Below are 12,464 nucleotides of genomic sequence, written 5' to 3' on the forward strand. Positions count from 1 at the left end.
TAAGCCTGTCTCGCACCATTCAGCCAGTCTCATGTTTATATGGGATGCAAGGGCCTCGGTAGGGTTATTGCTGATTCTGGTATAGCATGTGGAATCGGATAGCTGTCGGACAATTTCATTCATGTAATCCTCTTTATCCATAACAATCACATTCCCACCCTTATCCGCTTCCCGGATGACGATATTTGTATCTGACTGTAGTTTTTTTAGGGCCTCAGACTCAGACCGGGTCAGGTTATATTTAGGGGGAGTGGTTTGTTTCGGATTTTCGAGCATTTGGTAAAATGCTTTGCTAACCTTGTCACGGAAAATCTCTATGTTAGGATGAGTGCCTGTTGGGATGAATTTAGACCTTGGTTTCAATCCACTTTCAATATATACATCTTCCATTATATTTAGTTCATCTCTTACGGTTTCAATGTTAATGGGTGTATCAAACTCCACAGACATCATTGCTTGTATAGTGTTTATTTCATTTACAGTATAGTCCGAGACATTTTTAGCAACATTCAAATTAACATTCATGGTTGGATTACGTGAGAAATGATCCTTCAATTTTAACAATCTGCAAAACTTCATCAAATCAACAAATAAATCCACATCCCCTCCTGTTTGGTTAGGACAGAAGCCCAGACCCTTACTAAGGACCGAAATTTCTTGAGTATCTAAATCCCTCTTGGACAGGTTCACAACAATTGATCTAGATTGGGAATTGGTGTCTGTACCAACTACTGCTGCTGGTTCCCCCTCTTTTTGGATCTTGTTACTCTCCCCACTGTCTCCTGACCTGGTGGACGTGTCTGCCCTTCCAATGCAATGTTTAGTAACTTTTGATCCGTTTGAGCTACAAACATTTTTTTTGTTAAAACCTTCAGATTATGCAGCAGATGTATTATGTGGAAAAATATGGTAGAGCTATAATTATGTGGAAAACATCTGCAAACTAGGATATTTTACCATTCATGTTTGAACATCTAATGCTGGCATCGTGCATGCTCCGTGAAGCACATAAAAAAACATAGGACTACAACTTTACTTTGCTCGAGTGTCACAGAATTACGTAATTAACAGTGCTCTCAAAACAGAACACATGGACAGTGAGGTACAAGCGTTAATTAAATGTAACTATTAGGCACACCTGCCTCAGCTAACTAAAATGGTTTATGCCAGAACTTATCAACTTGTTATGTTCAATGTCTGGTTTACCAGCTGCTATAAGCTGTGTACTGCAGTAAGACATCTAGGTGGTTGACTTGGCCATTCAAGTACCCCTACTTTATTAGACGGTGCAGGAATGGGCAGCAGAGCTCAATAGTGAGAACAGTGGTCTTTAAACCAGGATTTACTGGTGTCTTGCAGTTTTTTTTGTCCCTGAACTTAGTTATGGAACAATTTAAAATTGATCAGTTCCCATTCTGTAGATAACAGTGCAAAATGATCAGTATTTTCTAGCAAATTCATGTTAACTTTCATTTAACGTTCCCTTCTTTATTTGAAAGATTTCTCAGATCGTGCTGTTGCAGCCACTCACCAGAAACCGCAGGAGGATGTTTCTGTTCTCAAACCAGAAAGACGAGTCATCATCAAACCACTGTAATGCATGGCCAGAGAGGGATCAGGTTCACTGCTAGATTAGAGGCAAATCAGTGTCACTGCATAGGCCGCAAAGCACAGTTGTCACAGAATCTTGGAAGTAGGAGTGTTTCCTAAATCTCTTTCGCCTGCCACATAAATTGCTAACCCAGAAGCTTCGCAGTATTCGACTTTCTTCAATCAAATCAAAGTCAAGTTTTAAAGAGGTAAAGAGCCTCAGCCAGGTTCTGAGACTATCCAATGTATTCCCTCACATTTATTGGGACCTGCTCATTGATATAAATAATGTAGCATTTAATTCCCATATTATTACATTGCATAAATGCATGTAAGAATATTTTCAAGTAAATGCCTTAAGTGTGGGCTAACACATCTTCATTTACACCTTAGTTTTCATTGTCAAACGGCTAATATTCAATATAGTGTTTACTGTGGTATTAAAAAGAGACATGGACTCTTTCTTAAATTGTCTTGTGGAAAATCCCAATTTGTACCGAGAGCCAGCATTTAAAATAAATCATGAGTTTTGGTACAGTGCTTATTTTAAAATGTATGTATTTGCACAATTATTTATGTAGAAGCTTCAGTCGCTGCAAAAGATAAACGCTCCAGCCACATCTGGCGAAACACACAAGTCCCCAGGCTCCAGATCAGAAGGACCAATGGCAAATGCAAATCAGGGTTTTGAAAGGCAAACAAGTGAAAGTGGCAGGATGCCAGAGAAGAGGAGAAGAGTCGATTCCGAAGATGAAGCATTGTTAGATGGCTGTGGCACTAACGAGCCACATACTTCTCCAAGGAAATATGGTGGAGAGTGTGGATCAAATTGATCCCCCAGCCTGCTGGTTTTGGGATCAACTTGAAATGAAACGTACAGAGTATCCATGGCTCTTATTTTCCAAAGGTAAACTTGGATGTAAAGTGTGCAGGAAGGTAAATCTTAAAACAGAAACAAGTCAAGGTGTGCTTTTTTCCATGGAATGCGTAGATTGCTTGGTTATTACCTATGGCATAAGAAGCAAATTTCTCTGCATAAATAAATATTTTGTCATAAGAAATAGATCCTGTCATCTTAAGACACTAGCTATTTTAGAACAGAGGGCCCGTGAAAGTATTCCACAGTACAATTTGAAAATGCAAATGAAAATACAGGGAGAGACATGCCGTGTATTCAGAACTGCATAGAAAATAGGCAAACATGAGTGCCCTTTTTCTGATATGCAGTTGGATATTGATGTTCAGAAGAGGAATGGTGCAGACTTGGTCAGAGTCTTGCATTCTAATCACAGCTGTGCTGACATAATAGACCGTATTGCTGCTACAATGAGGTCAAGGTTGATTGATTGTATCTTGCCGAATGAATCAAAAATAAGCCTCATGATAGATGAATCTACCACAATTAGTAAATTGACCACACTAATTTTCTGTGAAAGAGCATGTATTGATAAACACGATGAGACACTTTTTCTTAGACCTTGTTGAGCTGCCAAGCACTGCAGCAGATATCATCTTAGATACATTACTTGCATGCTTACAGTGACACAGTTTTACTGATGAGTATTTAAAAAGGCATTTGGTTCAGCTTGCAACAGATGGTACTTCCAATATGCTAGGTAGGAAATCCGGTTTGGAAACTCTTCTGAAACTGAAATATCCACGGTTGAGTGTATGGCACTGTGCTAACCACAAGCCGGAGCTTGCCGTGGGTGATGTTTGTAAAGAAGTCACAGGCTTTAATCAGCTCAAAGTTTTTTGGGATAAAATATACACCACCTTCCATGCCTCTACGAAAAATCAGAGAGAGCTTTGGGAATGTGCTTTGGAGATAAAAGTAAGACTTCTGGTAATTGGAAAGGTGCTAGATGTACGTTGGGTGTCCTCAAGTGAAAGATCTGTGAGAGCTGTTTAGAATAACTACAAAGCACTTAGTAAACATTTCATGGAATCTTCCAAAGACTCAACAAGGAGTGACATTGAGCAGAAGAAATATGTTGGTTTAAACCGTTTATTAACCTACCTGGTGTTTGTTGAAAATATGGGCATATTATATGATGCTCTCCCAGAACTGGGTTACCTATCCAGAAGGCTGCAGGGGCGTGATATGACCATATATGAGGCTGATTGTTCAATACAGATGCAGATTTTAGTGTTTGAATCAATGGCTGATTCACCTGGGCCCTATGCTACAACTGCATTAAATGCTACTGAACGGATGCAGTTTGCTGGTGTAGGACTGCAACAGAACAAAGGCTGTTGTATCATCAATAGAGCACAGTTCTTTAGGAGCTTAGCAAATAACCTGCGAAAAAGTATGACAGTGACTTATGAAATGTTTCTAGATGCACAACCACAAACAATGACAAAATAGAATACAAAGAGATAGTACATACAATGAAACTCCTACAACCAATTTATTGGCCAGATCCAGTAGACATCTTATACGGTGAGGGAGAATTACAAAACCTTTGTAGCAGTTTGCATGTATTTGATACTAGGCAGTATATCCTTGGCTTCAGAGAGTACAAACAAAATAAAAAATGCATCCCTGAAAGCCTGAAACCATTAGTGCACATTATAATCACCTTTTATACCTCCACGGCTGAATGTGAACGGGGCTTTAGTGTAATAAATGATGTGCTCACACCACTGCGGAATAGAATATCAATCAATCGTCTGTCTTCTATAATGTTTATAAAAATCGTGGGGCATACTGTCATAGAATTTAAACCTAAATGTTATGTTCATGTAAATAAATTCAGAAATGGTTAGAAAAAGGGAGGAGAAGTGCAGATGAAAGAAACTGCATGGCTCGGAGACAAATGGCTTATGATTCCACTTATAAGCGTATTTAGAATATTCTGTGATTGGAAACATGCCCAACATTGTAAATGAATTAAATGTACACAACTTATATATTAACCCCTTGTGTGCTTGGGACTGCCCGCCAAAATAGTAAAAATACAGGATGCGCCAGCCACTGTGGCGGGAGCATCCTAATGCCACCATTGGGACCCCCGCCCTTATGGCGGGCGGTCCCTTTTTCCGATGGGATGGCGGGCTGACAAAGTCCGCCCGTCATCCTAATGAGGGCCTTGGTGTACGAGTTCCATGAGCACTACGTTTACCGCTGCGGGACTGGACATACCTGTTTCCTGTTGTGGATGTTTCCTGCAATAGACATCTTACTAGCACGCAACGATCTCTTGAAGTTATTACGACCCACACTACACTAACATGTAGCAAATGCTAGAACCGCATTTCAAAAAGTGAAAGAATCTGTCAATATTGTATATAGTAATGAGATCTTAAATAGTACCATTGCCGGTGCCAGAGTAATCATTGCAAGTCACCTAGACTCAAAATCTAGGAGGGGCCTGTCAGGTGAAAACAAGCGTGCCAAGTAAGATTTAAAACACCAATATGTGAACCCCATAGTCTCAAATAGTCTGTAAGAGGGTCTGTTTCTTTGGGGGTCGGTGCGTAAACATGTCTCATACCATAAATTGAAACTATATGGGCATATTCAGTAAGGTGATATGACTTCACGGGAAACAACCATTACTACGCAACGTTTACAACGCACTACCATTATAACGAAACTTTTACAACGCAAGATCCTTTACAACGCATGCTATTACAACGCATGCTATTACAATGCAGATGCTTTATACAACGGATGCTATGTAAGTATGGGTAAGTATTTAAAATAATCTTAATTTGTAAAGTATTTTATTTTAATTTTATTTAATTTTTAAAAATTATTTTTAAATTAAATTAATTTTATTTTATTTTAATTTTTAAAAACATAATTCTACTATTACACCCCCCCAGTAGTTATAATAGTAATCTTTATCCCTACACTACCCATCACTTACCCTACTTTTACCCCCCTGGACTTAGATTAGTAATTATTACTCCAACACTATCAACACTTACCTTACTTTTACACCACCTTGGTGTTAGAATAGTAAATATTACTCCTACACTCTCCAACACTTACCCTACTTTTACACCCCCTGGAGTTAGAATAGTAATTATTACTCCTACACTATCCAATACTTACCCTACTTTTAAACCCCCCTGGAATTAGAATAGTAATTTGTACTCCTACATTATCCAACACTTACCCTACTTTTACACCCCCCGGCAGTTAGAATAGTAATTTGTACTCCTACACTATCCAAAATTTACCCTACTTTTACAGCCCCCTGGAGTTAGGATAGTAATTATTACTCCTACGCTATCCAAAACTCACCCTACTTTTAAGGCACCCTGGACTTAGAATAGTAATTATTACTCCAACACTATCCAACACTTACCCTACTTTAACACCCCCCTGGAGTTAGAATAGTAATTATTACTCCTACACTATCCAACACTTACCCTACTTTTACACTCCCCTGGAGTTAGAATAGTAATTTGTACTCCTACACTATCCAACATTTACCCTACTTTTACACTCCCCTGGAGTTAGAATAGTAGTTTGTACTCCTACACTATCAACACTTACCTTACTTTTACACCTCCTTGGTGTTAGAATAGTAATTATTACTCCTACACTCTCCAACACTTACCCTACTTTTACACCCCCTGGAGTTAGAATAGTAATTATTACTCCTACACTATCCAACACTTACCCTACTTTTAAACCCCCCTGGAATTAGAATAGTAATTTGTACTCCTACATTATCCAACACTTATCCTACTTTTACACCCCCTGGAGTTAGAATAGTAATTTGTACTCCTACACTATCCAACATTTACCCTACTTTTACAGCCCCCTGGAGTTAGAATAGTAATTTTTACTCCTACAATATACAACATTTACCCTACTTTCACAGCCCCCTGGAGGTAGAATAGTAATTATTACTCCTACACTATCCAAAACTCACCCTACTTTTAAGGCACCCTGGACTTAGAATAGTAATTATTACTCCAACACTATCCAACACTTACCCTACTTTAACACCCCCCTGGAGTTAGAATAGTAATTATTACTCCTACACTATCCAAAACTCACCCTACTTTTAAGGCACCCTGGACTTAGAATAGAAATATTACTCCAACACTATCCAACACTTACCCTACTTTAACACCCCCCTGGAGTTAGAATAGTAATTATTACTCCTACACTATCCAACATTTACCCTACTTTTGCCTCCCCTGGACTTAGAATAATAATTATTACTCCAACACTATCCAACACATACCTTACTATTACACCCCCTTGGTGTTAGAATAGTAATTATTACTCCAACAATATCCAACTCTTACCCTACTTTACCACCCACCTGGAGTTAGAATAGTAATTATTACTGCTACACTATCCAACACTTACTCTACTTTGACACCCCCCTGGAGTTAGAATAGTAATAATTCCTGCTACACTACCCAACACTTACCCTACTTTTACACCCCCTGGAGTTAGAATAGTAATTATTACTCATGCACTATCCAAAACTTACCCTACTTTTACATCCCCCTGGGGTTAGAATATTAATTATTACTCCTACACTATCCAACACTTACCCTACTTTTGCACCACCCTGGAGTTAGAATAGTAATTATTACTCCTACACTATCCAACACCTACCCTACTTTTACACCCCCCTGGAGTTAGAATAGTAATTATTACTACTACACTATTCAACACTTACCCTACTTTTACACTCCCCTGGAGTTAGAATAGTAATTATTACTCCTACACTATCCAACACTTACCCTACTTTTACACTCCCCTGGAGTTAGAATAGTAATTTGTACTACTACACTATCCAACATTTACCCTACTTTTACACCCCCTGGAGTTAGAATAGTAGTTTGTACTCCTACACTATCCATCTCTTACCCTACTTTTACCCCCACTGGAGTTAGATTAGTCATTTTTACTCCTACACTATGCAACACTTACCCTACTTTTACTCCCCCTGGAGTTAGAATAGTTAATATTACTCCTACACTATTTTATTTATTTATTTGTTTACATTTGTAATGCGCACAGCTACCCAACAAAGGGTTTCCCGGCGCGGCAGATCCCAATAGCAATGCGGTTACAGAAACTAGATGTTAAAGAGCCATGTTTTTAAGGCTTTTCTGAATGTGATGTAATTCGACTCAGACCGCAATGTATGTGGCATTGAATTCCAGAGCGAAGGTCCTAGGAATGAGAAGGACTTGCCACCCATGCGTGACAGCCTGGTCCTTGGAATTTCAAAATGATTTGCCGTGGAAGACCGAAGAGATCTGGAAGGACGGTAGGGGCGCACCAGGTTTTGCAGATATTTAGGAGCGGTGTTGGTGGAAATCCTGTGCATAAAACATAGAGATTTGAATTTAACTCGGTTTTCAATTTTTAGCCAGTGTAACTTCCTGATGTATTTAGTGGTTGGAGTAGAGATGGGAATTTTACAGAGAAGTCTGGCTGCTGCATTTTGCACTGATTGCAACCTGCGGACAGTAGCTTTGTTCGCCCCCAGGTACAAAACGTTGCCATAATCTAGCCTAGATGTTATTAGGGCATTGACAACTGTTTTCTTGGTGTTTTCAGGCAGCATCCAACAGATCTTTTTTAGCCATTTTAATATGGCAAAGCAGGTGGCTGAAGTCTTTACCGCTTGCTGATGTAAACTGAGTGAGTCGTCAATAATGACGCCCAGGTTGCGAGCATGAGTAACCGGGGTAGGGGGGGTGCCCATTTCAGTTGGCCAATGTTGGGGTCCCCAAAGTTCTTTATTTTTGCCCAACACGATTAACTCAGTTTTTTCGCCGTTAAGTTTTAGGAAGTTTTTTTGCATCCAGTCGGCGATTTTACAGAGTCCGAGTTGTAGGGTGGAGGAATTATCAGAATCTGCAGCTGATAAAGAAAAAAGCAGCTGGGAATCATCAGCGTAGGAAAACATTAAAAGCCCTGTTTCCTCCACTATTTTGGCCAGGGGGCTCATATACACGTTGAAAAGCAACGGGCTAAGAATAGAGCCCTGTGGAACTCCGTGTTTGAATGTCATGGTATCGGAGCAGGCAGTTTGTGAGAAGACCTGGAACGTGCGGTTTTCCAATAATGATCTAATCCAGTTGAGAGCTGCCCCACGGATGCCCAGGGAGTGGAGTGTTTGGGCGAGGACCGCATGCGACACGGTGTCGAATGCCGCGCTGAGGTCAAGCAGCACAAGTGCCACTGTTTCGCCCTTGTCCACCATGCGGCGGATATTTTCGGTTACCCCCAGCAAGGTAGTTTCTGTGGAAAAGCCTGCACGAAATCCCGACTGGTGGGATGGTAATAGGTCATGAGTGGTAATGAAATCAGTGAGGCAACGATGTACATGTTTCTCCAATATTTTTGCAAAGGTGGGCAGCAAGGATATTGGGCGGAAGTTAGCTGGCAAATTGGGGTCTGCTCCAGCTTTCTTCAAGAGCGGATGAATCATTGCATGCTTCCATTCACTGGGTACAAATTGTTCCAGTAACGAAGCATTGAGAAGATCAGTGATGGTAACCAAGACGTTGCTGTTAAGTTGCTTTAAGACTGAGCATGGCAATGGGTCTTTAGGTGAGCCAGATTTAATAGTTTTTAGCAGCCTTTGAACCATATCAGGGTTCAGCAAGGGCCAACTATCAAGTGTGACAGAAGATGCATTAACCGGAGTAGAGCAATCCGGAATGCCTGGAGCATTACCCGAGGTAGGTGATGCACAGTTTGGGGTAGCTTCAGTGGTTAACTTATATTTATTAGAAGCTTGATTAATGTCTTGGTGAATTTGGTCGACTTTATTGATGAAGAAGGCAGCTAGTAGGTCACATTGAGTTTTATTAAGTTCAGGTGGGAGTTGAGACGTATTAGAGCCAGACAGCTCTTTTACTAGTTTAAAAAGTGTTTTGGAGTGGTCTAAGGCATTTGTGATTTTTGTGCAGATGAATTCTGCTTTAGCCTTGCTACACTGCTTTTGATACGCTATTAACTGAATTTTGTATTTTTCCTTGATTACAGGTGAGTAACTCCTCCTCCATTGACGTTCAAGATTTTTACATCTAGTTTTTTCATTTTGTAAGATATCGTTGAACCAGGGTGCAGGAGAGCGGTGGGTGTTGGGTTTAAGCTTTGTTTTGGGCAGGGTGGAGTCAATGGCTGCAAGAAGCCAGTTTTGTACTGTGGAGGAAAGCTGTTGAACAGTGGTCTTAGTGCAAGGCCTATGTTCTTCCAGGAGGGTATTGAGACTGTCAATGTCAAGTTGTTTCCACTTTCTTATAAACTGGGTGGGTAGGGGAGTATTATCTTTATTTATTGGGTCGACCTGAAGGGCAAATTTAACCAAATAGTGGTCGGACCAGGGCAGAGGCTGGGCAGAATGCGTCACAATATTGTTAAGATTGGAAAAGATGGGATCTAGCAGGTGTCCAGCACGATGTGTAGGCCCTGAGTTCTTTAAGGTTAGATTGAGAGCTGCTAAGTCATTTATGAAGTCTTTAGCTAAAGAGCATTCCTCATCCTCTAGATGCAAGTTTATGTCGCCTAAGATTGTGAAATTGGCAGTTCTCATGGCTAACGGTCCGATAAGTGCAGACATATTTGTCACCCATTTGGATGCTGCCCCCGGAGGCCGATACACAAGGACTCCGGCTAAAGTGAAATAAGGGGCTAGCGTAAGTTTAAATGTCGCCGCTTGGCAGCCATCACATAAAAGAGGTTTAAATTCGCAATTAAAAATCTTTTATCTATCCAACACTTACCCTACTTTTACACCTCCCCTGGAGTTAGAATATTAATTTTTGCTCCTACACTATCCAACACTTACCCTACTTTTACAGCACCCTGGAGTTAGAATAGTAAGTATTACTCCTGCACTATCCAACACTTATCCTACTTTTACAACCCCCTGGAGGTAGAATAGTATTTATTACTCCCACACTATCCAACACTTACCCTACTTTTACACCCCCCTGGAGTTAGAATAGTAACTTTTACTGCTACACTATCCAACACTTACCCTACTTTTACAACCCCCTGGAGGTAGAATAGTATTTATTACTTCTACACTATCCAACACTTACCCTACTTTTACAGCCCCCTGGAGTTAGAATAGTTATTTTTACTGCTACACTATCCAACACTTACCCTACTTTTGCACCACCCTGGAGTTAGAATAGTAATTATTACTCCTACACTATCCAACACTTACCCTACTTTTACACCCCCCTGGAGTTAGAATAGTAATTTGTACTCCTACACTATCCAACATTTACCCTACTTTTACAGCCCTCTGGAGTTAGAATAGTAATTTTTACTCCTACAATATACAACATTTACCCTACTTTCGCAGCCCCCTGGAGTTAGAATAGTAATTATTACTCCTACACTATCCAAAACTCACCCTACTTTTAAGGCACCCTGGACTTAGAATAGTAAATATTACTCCAACACTATCCAACACTTACCCTACTTTAACACCCCCCTGGAGTTAGAATAGTAATTATTACTCCTACACTATCCAACATTTACCCTACTTTTGCCTCCCCTGGACTTAGAATAATAATTATTACTCCAACACTATCCAACACATACCTTACTATTACACCCCCTTGGTGTTAGAATAGTAATTATTACTCCAACAATATCCAACTCTTACCCTACTTTACCACCCACCTGGAGTTAGAATAGTAATTATTACTGCTACACTATCCAACACTTACTCTACTTTGACACCCCCCTGGAGTTAGAATAGTAATAATTCCTGCTACACTACCCAACACTTACCCTACTTTTACACCCCCTGGAGTTAGAATAGTAATTATTACTCATGCACTATCCAAAACTTACCCTACTTTTACATCCCCCTGGGGTTAGAATATTAATTATTACTCCTACACTATCCAACACTTACCCTACTTTTAACCCCCCTGGATTTAGAATAGTATTTTTTACTCCTACACTATCCAACACTTACCCTACTTTTACACCCCCCTGGAGTTAGAATAGTAATTTGTACTCCTACACTATCCAATACTTACCCTACTTTTACCCCCCCCCCCACCCCCGGAGTTAGAAAAGTAATTTTTACTCCTACACTATCCAACATTTACCCTACTTTTACAGCCCCCTGGAGTTAGAATAGTAATTATTACTCCTACACTATCCAAAACATACCCTACTTTTACACCACCCTGGAGTTAGAATAGTAATTATTACTCCAACACTATCCAACACTTACCCTACTTTAACACCCCCTGGAGTTAGAATAGTAATTATTACTCCTACACTATCCAACACTTACCCTACTTTTACACTCCCCTGGAGTTAGAATAGTAATTTGTACTCCTACACTATCCAACATTTACCCTACTTTTACACTCCCCTGGAGTTAGAATAGTAGTTTGTACTCCTACACTATCCAACTCTTACCCTACTTTTACCCCCACCGGAGTTAGAATAGTAAGTTTTACTCCTACACTATGCAACACTTACCCTACTTTTACTCCCCCTGGAGTTAGAATAGTTATTATTACTCCTACACTATCCAACACTTACCCTACTTTTACACCTCCCCTGGAGTTAGAATAGTCATGTTTGTTCCTACACTATCCAACACTTACCCTACTTTTACAGCACCCTGGAGTTAGAATAGTAAGTATTACTCCTGCACTATCCAACAATTACCCTACTTTTACAACCCCCTGGAGGTAGAATAGTATTTATTACTCCTACACTATCCAACACTTACCCTACTTTTACACCCCCCTGGAGTTAGAATAGTAACTTTTACTGCTACACTATCCAACACTTACCCTACTTTTACAACCCCCTGGAGGTAGAATAGTATTTATTACTGCTACACTATCCAACACTTACCCTACTTTTACACCACCCTGGAATTAGAATA

This window comes from Lissotriton helveticus, chromosome 2_1, assembly GCF_964261635.1.
Source record: "Lissotriton helveticus chromosome 2_1, aLisHel1.1, whole genome shotgun sequence".
In the NCBI taxonomy this organism is placed as follows: Eukaryota; Metazoa; Chordata; class Amphibia; order Caudata; family Salamandridae; genus Lissotriton; species Lissotriton helveticus.